This window comes from Rhinatrema bivittatum, chromosome 11 (genome assembly GCF_901001135.1).
Source record: "Rhinatrema bivittatum chromosome 11, aRhiBiv1.1, whole genome shotgun sequence".
Taxonomy (NCBI): domain Eukaryota; kingdom Metazoa; phylum Chordata; class Amphibia; order Gymnophiona; family Rhinatrematidae; genus Rhinatrema; species Rhinatrema bivittatum.
In genome coordinates, this window is record NC_042625.1 from 58,535,590 (window position 1) to 58,549,638 (window position 14,049).

General features: G+C 45.4%; 1 protein-coding gene and 1 long non-coding RNA gene across 4 annotated transcripts in view; both read left to right on the forward strand.

Annotated features, from left to right (window-relative positions):
* Positions 1-14,049, forward strand: part of WSB2 (WD repeat and SOCS box containing 2) — a 126,264-nt gene that overhangs the window by 67,001 nt on the left and 45,214 nt on the right. The window lies entirely within an intron of this gene.
* LOC115100742 lies at positions 12,137-13,593 on the forward strand. The gene is made up of 2 exons (XR_003859182.1): positions 12,137-12,280; positions 12,335-13,593. It is a non-coding gene; the product is annotated as an uncharacterized LOC115100742 (long non-coding RNA).

A 14,049-nucleotide genomic window follows, 5' to 3' on the forward strand; every position in this document is an offset into this window, starting at 1 on the left:
AGGTTGAACTGTCTCCATAAAGGGATTTGAAAACCATCACAATAACCTTAAACTTAACTCGCTAGGTGATTGGAAGGCAGTGAAGTTATTTTAATAATGGCGTGATATTATCGCGTGCTGAACAGGATATCACCAAGTGAGTAGCTGCATTTTGCATTGCTTGCAGGGCCTGCAACATATAATTGGGTAACTCAATATATAAAGTATTACAATAATCCACTGTAGCTAAAATGAACGCCTGAACATAACTGATAGATGCAAGATTCCCTCATTCCTTTCCCACCCCTCATTACCCCCCTTTTTGTCTCCCCCACTTTCCCACAAATCACGCCACACTTTCTTTGGAGTAATAAGGCCGCAGTTTATTATACGAACCCGAGCCTCGCTAAGTACTTATACTACAATATAACAACCCCCCCCCCCCCCCTCCCGGTAACAGTCAAACAGCGCCCCCCACCGTTTCCAGTGGAAGAGCTTCCCCCCGTAAACAGTCCAACAGCGCCCCCCACCGTTTCCAGTGGTGGAGCATCCCCCTGTAAAGCCTCCGAGCATCGGCCCCCCTTCTTGCTCTTTGTCAATCTCGTGCAGCAGCCCCCCCGCACTGCACAAGATTTCCCCCCCCTTTGTAAACTTTAACAACACAATGCAATAAACAACATTTGAGGCTCGGGTTTACCGCCATAAAACAATAACAACATTAGTTGTCATTGTTTCCCCCCACTGCGGTCCTCATTTTACCCATTACCTGTTCTAAACCCTCTTGTATCGCATTGTTAAACAAGTCGATACCTACGTCCGATAGATGAACTCCATCGGAACGAAACAACCCTGGGATCACCTCCCAAGCCCACTCATGCCTCACCCAAAAACCCCCTTGCCTGACTACCCACTTACCAACCTGCGTATTTATCTTCTTAACCCCCCTACACCATAAATGGGACTGAAGGAATTTAAAACGCACAATAATATCCGACCACCCCCAATGTGTATCCTGCATAGCATTCAGCAAAGTACTGAAATCCTTTTTAATCTTAACTATCAAGTCCTTACAAGAACCTACTCCAACATCATTTCCCCCTAAATGAATAAGCACAATTTTTGGATGCCCGAGTTGTAATACACGTTGTTCCACAAATGATAGCAAATTGTCCCATTTCATCCCTCGATGACTGAGCCATAAGATCTGCCAACGCCGCTCCTCCAGCTCCAAGTTCAGTCCATACGGTCTGTGTCGTGCTCTCGACGCAGCCCAGTGAATAAAAGAATGGCCCACGACCCAGACACATTCCTGCCGCCCCCGCACTGTCTTTTTCTCTGGAAAAAACACACCACAATGAATACCAGCACAACAATCCCCATACACCCTTCATTCCTCCCTTTCGGTTAGGTATTAGAAGTCTTATTTTCCTAACGTATTTATTACTTGCTTATTCCTTTGAGTTTTGTTTTTTTTTGTTTTTTTTTTTTAACTGTTCCACTTGTATTCTTCCGCACTTATTTCTCATGACGAACGTATGACTGGAAAGCCTTCGATTTCCATCGCCCTATCGATTGGATTGCCCTATCCGGCAATCCCCATTCGGCCGCCGAAGTCGCCGCCCCTATACGGAATGAATGTGACGAGAAATGTCGTTCGTCCCAACCTAAACTCCTCAGCGCTTTCTTCAAAACCTGAACAAACTGATAGACCGTCACTGGCCATCCATCCCTATGAACCAAGAATAACCCCTCGACCTCCGGTCTAACTGCCATGTAACTCATGACATGCCCCACTGGACACACACACCCCTCCTCGGCCGGAATTAATCTGACTAATTGGCCTTTGCCATATGGATCCACCTTAGACCGATGGATACACAGTGTAACTATACCGTTACCTATCCAAACATTTTGCACCTTCAAACCCCTACCCCTTGTATTAAATTTTGAAGATGCTACCAACTCTCCCGCCCGCATAGCCCCAAAAAACGCTAATACGAACGCTGTCCTAAACAACAGCACTTCATAGGCAGACCAGCAAACCTCCGGCAAACAGTCCACTATCAACTTGAGATCTCTGTACCTTATGGGCAGCCGCATGTCCGGCAACGTGCCTTGCTCCCGTTTCCAGCCACCTAAAATTCGTTTAATCAAAAAGCTATTAGCTGGATTTCCCCATCCATACAACTTCTGAAAAAAGGAGAATCCCGTCAAATGCGCCCGCACCGCCGCCAAAGAATAGCCGCTAGTCTTGGCCCACAGGATAAATTGAACCAGCTGATCCTCCCGCACCTTTCCTCTGTGCCAGCCTTCACCCTTTAAATAACTCCCTACCACCCCGTATCCTCGCACATATGCCCTCCAAGTTGACTGCGCCAGTGACTTCCGAATCAGCGTCCAAACCGGCGTCCCAACAGCCATAGCTGGTCCGGCAGCTTCACTCCCTCTTCCTAATTCCTGCCACTTGCAACGAGAGAGAGCATCAGCTATCACATTAATTTCCCCAGGCACATGTCGCGCACTAACGGTCAGATTTAACTGTAAACACCGAAATACTAATTCCCGTAATAATTCGGATACCTTAGGACATTTTGCTGACTGTCTATTAATTACCTGTACCACTCCCAAATTATCACACCAAAACAGCACTCGTTTGTTCGCCAACTGTCTACCCCATAAATACAATGCCACCACGATTGGAAATAATTCCAAAAAGGTAATATTTTTTGTCAATCCCTGACACTTCCACTCCTCCGGCCATTGCTCCGCACACCACTGTCCCTGAAAACATGCTCCGAAACCGGTCCCTCCCGCTGCATCAGTATACAACTCTAGCTCCGCATTTGAAACCTCATCTTGTTGTAAAATGCAAATTCCATTAAAAGAAGCTAGGAACGCCTCCCACACTCCCAATTCGTCCTTTATTCTGGACGTCACTCTAATGAAATGATGCCTACCTTTGATGCCAGTCGTTGCACTGGACAACCTTCGAATAAAAGCCCTGCCCATTGGAATCACCCTACACGCAAAATTCAACACACCTATCAGGGACTGCATCTGACGCAATGTCACTTTCTTCAACTGCTGTGTAGACACTACTAACCTTTTCAACTTCTCCAGCTTGTCTGCTGGCAAACGCGCTTCTAAGGTTAAGGAATCTAGTTCTATCCCTAAAAACACCAAACTGGAAACCGGGCCCTCCGTTTTTTGAAATGCAATTGGTACCCCGAACTGGTGTGTCACCTGTAAGAAACCATCCAGGAGCCTCTGACATCTATCCGTCCCCTCTTCCCCAACAAATAAAAAATCATCCAGATAATGCAAAATACCCCCACCTCCCGTGCATTGTTCAGCAACCCAATGCAGGAACGTGCTGAATGCTTCGAAAAAGGCACACGACACAGAGCATCCCATCGGCAAGCATTTATCTACATAATACCTCCCCTCGAATCGAAAGCCTAATAAAGGAAAACATGCCGGATGAATAGGTAGCAGGCGAAACGCAGCTTCAATATCTGCCTTTGCTAGCAACGCACCTCTCCCTGCTGCTAACACCAAGCTGACAGCTGTATCGAATGAAGCATAACTAACTGAACAACAACTCCGCGGGATATAATCATTCACCGAACTACCCGAAGGATGCGATAAATTCAATATAAAACGGAACTTTCCCTGCTCCTTTTTTGGGATAACTGCCACCGGGGACAAGTGCATGTTAACAAACGGTGGCTCAATAAAAGGTCCTCCCACTCTACCCAATTGGATTTCAGCCTCTATCTTTTCCCTTACCATATGCGCATGCTGACTAGCCGACTGCGCGTTCCTGCCCGTACCCCCAAAACCGGGACCCACATAAGGAATCACGAAACCCACCCGAAACCCTTCCCTTAAAAACTGGGCCACCTTCTTATTCGGATATCTCTCCAACCAAGGTGTCATCGCCTGCACTGACACTGGAGAATCCGCCACCCTAAACAATGTATTACGCTTTCCCCCCTTTTCCTGGGGTTCCACTACCCCCTTGACCGCATTTGGGGGCTGAGTGCCCCCCTCCGCAACTCGAACACACGTGTCGAAATTTGCAATCGGGGAACAAGCAAACTGCCCTGTTAAATCGCCGACAGGTATCACTTCCTGCCCCTTTTGCCTTTCCCCCGGGCATGCTACGAAGGGCTTGCCCTCCCGCACGAAAGGACTGCCCTATCCCGCTACTGTACCCTGTTCCCACACCACCACTCGTAGCTCCACTGCCCGCACTAATAGCCTTGCTCCCACTGTTCCCTTTGGACGTCATTTGTGTTAACCACAAATTGATGTCTTGAGCGGCCCAGGACATCCCCTTGCTGCCTGCCATCTTATCTCTGAATTTCTCGTCGTAGTTGAGCCATGCCCAACCTTCGTAATCCCTAAACGCTCCAAGGATACTATCAGCATATGATAGCAAAGCTCCATATTGTGAAGCGTCATAATGCCCAACTACGCTGGCAAGCCTTAAAAATCCACGGACCCAATTAACTATATTCTTTGCTACCTTAACACCCTTTGGCTTCGAATGCTTCTTCTTATCTTTCTTCTTGCTCCTCTTCACCCTCCTCCTCCCTTCTAACAATCTAAAAATGTTCACATACCGTCGCTTCCTAATTTTCCTGCGCAACTTTCTCGGGACCCCTTCCCATAATTCCGCCAACGTAGCGCTAGCTGTCTGCCCAACCCCGTGCAAAGGCCCCTCCTCTAACACTCTCTTATATTTGGGGCCCGAATCCGAAGAAAACTCAGATGACTCCGACCCACTAGAAGATGAACTAGAGGGAGAGCAATGCCTCTTTCTTTTGGACTCCCTTTTTCCCCTCCTGGGTGTCTGCACGTCCTCACCTGCGCCTGTAGGCACCCTGCACCATTGCTCTTCCGCCTGGTTTCTTCTGTTGCAGTCTGATCCACTATGCACCGGCCTGGATAGTACCCCATGGAACTCCCGCTCTCTCCAAGCTTCCTGACTCGATGTCCCCGGCAGCTCGTCATCCTCAGGTTCTGTAAGGAAACACACCTCTCTCCCCTTTCGGGTACCCACCCCTTCTTTCCCGTGTGCCCCCAATTCCCTCGAAGAATGCCCTTTCCCCACCCTGCTAGCTCTACCCCCTACCTGGCCTACCTGCCCTCCGGCTGGGTCGCCCGCTGAAAGGTCCACCGCCCTCTCACCCGGCCCGGCCGAGCGCTCACTCCATGCCGGCCATCCTCCAAACCCCTCCCTCCCAAGTACTCTGCTGGACCTTTGCAGAGGGGGCGCCCGCACTCTAGGGGAAGCGCTAGGTAGAGCCTTACGTTGACCTCCTGAGCCTAATTGCTTGGATCGCAACAACCCCTTCCCCCGAGCCCCCAAATCCCTGCTGCGGTCCCAGGAGCTGGCATAAGTGCCCCTGGTGGATACTAGCGGTACTGCACTAACCCCTCTGCGATTCACCCCCTTCCCGCCGAGGCCTGCGGGGTCCCTGGGGCTGCGCATACTCACCGTACCGCTATCCTGGGGTGGGGCACACACCGGATGGGGGTTCAGTCCGGGGGACGAACCAGCGCTGCGCTGCCCGGGGGCGCCAATGCCAGGGAAGCAGGTTCGCGGCTTGTGGCTGGCAAGCTTGCCGGCTCGGCCCCTGGCGCCGGGGGCTCCCTTGGGACCCGGGGGGGCGGAACTGCTCGGGCGCGCACGGAGGGTGCCCCTGGGCTGCGCCGCGCGAAAACGGGAACGGCCGCGGGGGGCGGGCGCCGGGGTACAGGGTGGCTCGCGCAGGAGAGGCGGCAAGGGAGCGCGCGCGGCCGACGCAAAAGCAGGGCAGGGGGGGGAGGGGCTGGCCTCGGGAGGCAAGAAACTGAAATCAAAAACAGACGCGTTTAGGGAAACTTCAGCCGCATCGGCCGAGGATTCCTTGCCAGGGGAGGGGGGTGGGGGGCAAGCGAGGCCGGTGCCGACGTCCTCTGACTCGGGGCCGCTCTCACCGGACTCGGCTTGGGGGCCGGGGGGGGGGGCACGAACGGGAACGGAGGAGAGCCGGGACGGGGAAGCGCGGGCGGGCCAGCAGGCAGGGAACCAACCCGTGGGGGCCGGCGAGGAGGAGCTGGAGCGACCAGGTCGGAGGCGTGGGAGGGTGGCGAAGCAGCCCGGCGGGAGGCGGATGCCGCGGAGGCGCGACCCCGAACCCTGGCCTTCTTAGGCATGCCTAGGCTTAGGCAAAAGATGCCTCAAACAAATCGTACTGTTAAATTTGATATATCTATATATTTTTGAAGGAAATTAGGGATTTGAAAGGGCTATGTATATTTAATCTATATTTTTTTTTTTTTTTTTTGACAACCCGAACACTGCCAATGAGGTAAAGACTCACAATAGAAATAGGAGCTTGATACTGGGCAATCAGCTCACTATGTGAATTATCGATTGAGATGGAGCCTCAATTGACTTAGGTTTAATTTTGTTTATTATGAGATATAAATTACTCCGCTTACCCCACCCTAGGACAGAACGCAAGCCTCAACCTGTTGCCTCCTTCATTCCTCACCGACTGGCAGTTATTCCACCCCCTTCCTTTCCTTTTCCCCCTTTATCCTCCAATCCCTGTCTCCCATTTGAATTCTACTCCCACCCATTGGCTAGTGTCTCCTTAACGTCCCCATTCCCCCCCCCCCCTCCCCCTCCTTTCACATTAACCTAATATCCCGCCTTTCCTTTCACTCCCTTGACTACAGTTATGTTCGCAGGGGCAAGACAGGCTTGCCCTGCTTGAACAAAGTTCTAAAGTCCTCTGCTGATAAAAGATATTTTAGGGGATGGATTATTCTGAGTTTGAAGAAGGCAGATTTTATGACAGCTCCTAATTGAGGTTTTAAACAAAATAATGGATCAACAAGAAAGCCAAGATCTCTGATAGTACTAACAGAACTGAGAGGTGTACCTTTGACTGTAAGACCAAGCAACTGAGAAGAGAGAAAAGTTTTGCTAAGACACAAAGTTTTGATCTTTGTAATATTAAGAAACAAGTTCTGATGTAGCTAAAGATTGACTGCATGTAGGCAGCCAATAAGTATCTCAACAGTGACAGATCTGCATCAACTGATCGACTGAAAAAAATAGTTGTATGTCATCGGCATACATTCTAAATTCAGTCACATAAGAAGAGAGTACCGAGCAGAGCAAAAAAAAGGGAAAGATTAAATAACATGGGAGAGAGTGCAGAGCCTTGAGGAACTCCAATGGGTGCTTCATACCAAGATGAGACAATTAAGACTGAAACCAGCGATAAATACCAGCATCAGTACCATAAGAATGCAAACACTGTAAAAGAATGGAATGATCCATTCAAATGTTGCAGAGACATCCAAAGAGATCATGATTAGAGACTTTCCCTGCCCTAATTGCAAAAGAATAAAATTGGATAATGAGAAAAGTTGGGTTTCGGTGCTATGATTGGCATGAAATCTGCCCTGATGAGGGTGCAAAGATGTTGTCCTGTACAAAATCAGTTAATTGCAATTATTAAGCCTGTTGATATCTGTCTTCATCTGTTTCTTGGCACGCATAACGCTATTGTAAAGATTAGTCTGACTGGATGAAAGAGGAAGGAATGTTTTTGTATTCTTGAATCATAGTGGGGGATGGGAGGGAAAATTGGCTGCTGCTTGGCCATTATTTCTCTTCACCCTTCTCCCCCCCCCAAAATATTCAGTAACCTGTTGAACAGCAAAGTTACCTGGATAACTTTATCCAAGTATATTGTATGGCACATTTTATCTAGATAAGTGCCATTGAATATTTGGCTGAAGCCATCTGGGTAACTTCATCTAGATAATTTTTCTGTTCACCGGCTAACTGAATATTGACTTGGAAAGGACCAAATCAGAACAAATTTATTAACAATTAGTGAATGAATTGTCACAGGGATCTTGTAACAATTACACAGCTAAGGAGAATAAGCTATGCCCATTAATCAGCAGATGGAGATAGAAATTAACAGGTTCGCTGATGTCACCCCTTATAGGCTCCCATGTTGATCTCAGCTTGCCAGTATTATCTGTAACAAGCTAACTCAAAACCTTTCTTATCTTTCCAAACTAGAGAGCTTCCATGGAACATAAACAATATACAAACTATATAAAGCCACAGAGACCAACTTACTGGTAATATGTTCACACACCATGGGGCAGATTTTAAAAGCCTATGCGGGCCGGGCCTATTTTCAAAAGGCCCGGTGGCACACGTGTAAGTCCCGGGACTTGAAAAAATGGACGGGGCGGTCCGGGGGTGGGGTGTGGGCGTGGCCAGAGGTCTCTCCATTGCTGCTGGGCCCTGGGATCGTGCACCAGCACTTGGCTGACAGGCATAACTTCGGAAATATAGGTACCGGGTTTTTTTTTGTTCGGGCTGGGGCGGCGGACAGGGAGGGGAGGGAAGGAAAACTCCCTCCAAGGGAGGGAACGGGGAAAGCCAGCTGGTCTCCCTGAGGGCTCGGCATGCGTAAGGTCGATTAATATGCACCCCCTTGCGTACACTGACCCCTGATTTTATAACATGCATGTGGCTGCGTGTGCATGTTATAAAATCGGGCGTACATTTGGGCGCGCCGGGTAGTGCGCACAAATGTAGGCCACACACGTAGGTTTAAAAATCCTGCCCCATATTTCTTCGATGCCATCGATTGTAAGACGCACACTAATTTCAGTACCACCAATTAAAAAAGCTTTGCTTAAAGAAAAAATAAATTTCTCTTTATCTTTTAAAATTTTAGACATATCATTCTAAAAAATTCTATAAATTCCTAAGAATGATTCTAAGAATAAAATGAAACTCTAAAATACCGGTCTATCTAACAAATATTTTTAATATATGGTAATAGAATTCGATACAAAAAGAATACTGAAACACACTACAATAAACAATGTTACAAAAAGAAAAATACGGTACAAAATTCTAGGACAGGTATCTTACGGTATTAATTTCATCCTTCCAAATCCATACACAAGACAGATTCATCAGAGTCAGATTCTGAAACCTCTATATCTTCATTATCCCATAAAATATACTCTTCTGAGCCATTGAGAGTGTTAGTGATGCAACATTTTAAAAATGAGTGCTGCCACTATTCTTTGTGGGATTAGCTTCCAAGCTGTTGATACCCATTCTGCCAATTTTGATGCTGGTGCTTTCTTAATTTTTCCAGAAAGTTGTCAGTTAACAGCCAGGATTCATATTCCTTTCTCAAGTAATCCTTAAATGGTTTGTTGACTGAAACATCGAGTGGCTGTAATTGGCTAGTCATGTCACCAGGAATCACAACCAAGTCACCACGTTTTTGCACGATTTTATTTTTCACCTGGTCGGACAAATGTCCCCTAAATGCTCAAGTACTAGCATGTTAAGAGGGTTAAAAAGACATCCAGGACATCTATTCCACACAACTCTTAGCCAGTCTTCCATAAGCTCTGCCATCATTCATCCTTCTTTTTTGTGTACGCACAATAACATCTTTAGGAAAATGTCATTCTTCGGTATGCTTTTTCGATTTAAAATTAAATATGGTGGCAACTTATGACCATCAGTGGTGAGGCATAACATCAGTGATACGCTGTTTTTCATAGCCAGTACTTATAATCTTGACTTCTTTAGCACCTTTAGCATTGACGGTGTAATTTTGAGGTGTATCAAAGAAGACCAGTGTTTCGTCAGCAATTCCAATTTGACTGAACTCATATTTACTTTTTTTTTTCCCTTAGTTTGATCATATGTTACTGAAAGTTAATCAAATTCTGTTCAAAGTATGCAGGAATTTTTTGACAGATAGATGTTCGGTGTCTTAATGATAATCTACTATGATGCATAAATCTGTCATACCAGCCCGGAAAGCCTTTAAAAATTGTTTCTTCTATTCCAAGGGACTTGGTGATTTCTACGGCTTTCAGTTGCATGACTTGTCGAGTGATGGGTAATTCTTTTGCGCATGTCTGCATTACAAAATGTACCACAGCTTGATCGACTTGTGGAAATCTTCTTTTCTTAGGCCCTGTAAAGCACTTGGTTGTTGCTTTGTTCGAGAATATGGAATTGCGATCATTTCTACAACAACGAGCAATTGCTTCACTAATGTCAAAATGTCGACTTGCAGCTCTATTTCCATGTTCTTCTGCATATACAATAACTTTTTGTTTCAATGCGGCTTTGTAGTGCAATCTTTGTGCCAACATTTGATGTGCAACAAGGGATCAAAATGAAAGAAATTCAATTACCGGTACTCAACTTTTTACGTAGGTGGTTTCAAACAACTGAAACTTCCTATCAGTAGTTGTTGCTGAGCGAGCGCCACAATAATTAAATAATGGTGGCTCCACGCTTGGAAAGTGCACCACTTTATTCAACAATGGAACAAAGTGGAGCAATAATGGTAAAACTTGGCGGTGGGGTTTCCGTGTAAAAACAAACGTGGTGCTGTTTGCAAAGCATGGGAAAATTTGGAAAAACTGTGATTCTAAAACACACCCACGATTCTAAGATATATTTATTAACAAAGATGTAAAGATGCACCTTGTTTTTAGAGTTGTTTATGTGGGGAAAAAAGGTGCATCTTAGAATCGAAGAAATACGGTATATTTTTTTCTCCTTAATCATCAATGGTGTGATTTTAAAAAAAAAGTGGCACAGCAGGGAGGGTTTTGCACTGGTCTGGCTGAATTCAAGGAAAGGAAATTACCAGGTAAAAGCAAATTTCTCTCTACTCCTCATCTAGCCAGACCAGTCCAGATGAATGGGATGTACTCAAGCTATTTCTGACATGGGCAGGATACTGCCAAACCCACTCTTTAATATCACTGAAGCAAAGGAGAAGTCTTTCCCCATGCCCTGCACAACCAAACTATAATTTTTTGAGAGAGAATGTAAAGAATGTTTTATAAATCTTCTGAAAAGAAACCAAGCAGAGTTCTGCTCCTGATGGCACCTGAGTCCTAGTGGAATGCATTCTGATCTTCCTGGGCAAACCATTGCCCTTATCCATGTAAGCTCAAGTAATTACTTCCTTGATCCAATGAGCTAAAGCAGATGTGGTTGCTGCTTTTCCCTTACTTGAACAACTGAAAAAAATAAAAGGATGATGCAATGTCCTGAAAGCATTTGTGACTTACAGATTCTGCAAGAGAATCCTTCTCACATCCAAATGATGGAACTGTGAATACTGTTTCTCAGCAGAATCTTTACCAAAGGTAAACAGGCATACCAATTGGTTAAAATGGAAGGCTGTAACCATTTTTGGTTTGTTTTTTTTTGGGGGGGAGAGGAAAGCATCATATGAAACTTTTATCCCTCTCAAACATCAAAAACATTGTTCTCTACAAAAAATAGCCTGCAACTCTGAAATCTTTCTGGCAGAACAGATAGCCTCAAAAAGACCATCTTCAGCGTAAGAAGTTTCAATGAAATCTCGATAGGCTCAAATGAAAAACCTGCAAAGAAAACCCTAAATTAAGACCCCCAAGCAGGAACAGGATCCTTCACCAGAAGCTTAATAAACCTGACTCTTCTAAGGAAAATTAAAAACATCCATATGAAAAGTTAAAGGTTATTCAACTTCTATGGCAAGAGATAGCTGTCGCTTAGCCCAACCTTTGTAAGATAATTATAATCAGGCCAATTCAGTAAAATGTGCGGGAGAGCCGGTGCTCTGAAGCGAGCGCCCACTCTCCTGGGTGTGCGATTCACTATGCAAATGAGGGCCTGTGCTAATAAAGGAGGCTGTCAGCAGGTTTGACAGCCGATGCTTAATTTTACTGGTATCTGTTGTCGTACCCGCTGACAGCCACGGGTTCGGAAAACGGACACCGGCAAAATTGAGCATCCGTTTTCCAACCCGCGGGCAGATTAATTTATTTTTTAAAGATTTAATTTTTTTTTTTTTTTTGGGGCCTCCGACTTAATATCGCTATGATAGGGAGTCGGAGGGAGCACTTTCCTGGTGCGGGCCAAAATTAACTCCTGTCTTTGGCAGGAGTTAATTTCTGAGAGTAAAATGTGTGGCTTGGCTACACATTTTACTTTCTGTATTGAGCGAGACTAACTAATAGGCTCATCAATATGCATTTGCATGTTGAGGGCGCTATTAGTTTCTGGGGGGGGGTTGGACACACATTTTCCACGCGCTATTACCCCTTACTGTATAAGGGGTAATAATAGCGCATCAAAAACATGCGTCTAAACGGGGGCTAAAGGTGCGCTTGGCCTGAGCGCATTGTACTGAATTGGCCTGAATGTAAGGCATAGAAGCGACCCTAGGTACGATCCATGTTCCTGAACACCACTGAATGTAAGGCATAGAAGCGACCCTAGGTACGATCCATGTTCCTGAACACCACTGCTACAAAAACTCACTCAATTCTCATATCGGCCATGGAAGTAGAGTGTATCCACCACTTCCTGAGACTAACTCTTCCTGGTCACTCGACATCTCAAGGACCAGGCTATAAAACAAAATTGATCCAGATCTTGAGACAACAGGTCCCTATGCTGAAACAGCTGTAAGAGCTCCTTGTCCAATAACTTGACCAGTAACACCTTAGCCAGTCTGGAGCCACTACAATTACAAGCACTCGATGTTCTGAGATCCTCTGCGGAAGTCTGCCCATGAGAGGCCACATAGAAAACACATATAGTAAGAGTGGCTAACTCCAGTTCTCAAGAGCCACCAACAGGCCTGGTTTTCAGAATATCTATAATGAATATGCATGAAAGAAATTTGCATGCACTGCCTCCATTGTATCCAAACCTCTTGCATATTCATTGTGGATATCCTGAAAACCAGGCCTGTTGGTGGCTCTTGAAGACTGAAATTGGCCACCTCTGATGTATAGCACTGCTTCTGATGGTCATTCCAGAATGAAGGCATCCAGTCTGAATAACACCCATTTCTTCATCTGATTGAAAAACCTTTGCACTTTTGAATTTTGCTGGTCACCTTTAGATCCATCAGACGTTCCCCCCACTTGCGCACAATCTGATTGAATGCTTCTTGGGATAGTACCTATTCTTCAGGGTCTAAGAAATTGTGACTGAGAAAGTCCAACTGAATGTTTTCCACTCCAGCTAAATGTGACACTGAAATTACTGTAAAAAAAGACTGACTCAGAAGTGTACTCCCAACACACTGTTATGAAATCAAATACACCCCCCACTTGTCTATGCAAAAGCTGTTTGAGATTTTAATTTTTATTTTCAAATATAGCAAAAAAACATAACAGAAGTCAACCAGCTAGCCCCTGTATTTTAAGCAATGGTTTAAAAAAAAAGTGGAAAACCTCAAATAGCGCACCCATTGAATGTCAAAATGACAATCTTTAACAGTGCATCTAGGCACCTGGAGCTGCCTTCACTGTAAAAAAAAAAAAAACAAAACAAAACCCCTATATACCTGTCCATTTCAACATAACCATTGCTTTGACCAATCTCAGCAACTCCTGTATTTGCTTATATTAACTTTTAGATCCCAAAAAAATGGCTTCCTCTTCTAGTTGCAATGCAGCCAAACTGTATTATGTTTAAAAAAAAAAAAACAAAACTATATACAATCTTGTATAATCAATATCATTCAAGCACCAGTACTTATCTTATCCAGGCTTATGTAGACAAGTGGGGGGTGAATTTGATTTTGTAAACCTGAAATTACTTACATTCTTATCTGTCCAACAATAGTTCCATTTCCTCCAATATTTGAGGATTTATGGTGCTCCCTTGAGAGACATATGCTACTATAGTTGCATTGTCTGATAGAGATCAGGCAGTCAGGATCTTGAGAAGAGAAACAAAGTGCAGAAAAACAACACAATCACCTTGGTTTCCAGATGATTGATAGACCAGACTCTCTGGGCAGCCTGACCAAGGTTGTCCATCTGTTGCCACAGTCACCCAAGACAGAGATGCAAGATATGCTCTTCTCCAGATTCCTGGTATACAGCAATTACTTCAAAATCTCTCTGTTTTGGAACAGGGAATCACACAAAGTACTCCTGTGACTGAGGATTTCATCTGGCCTACAGCCTTTCTAATGA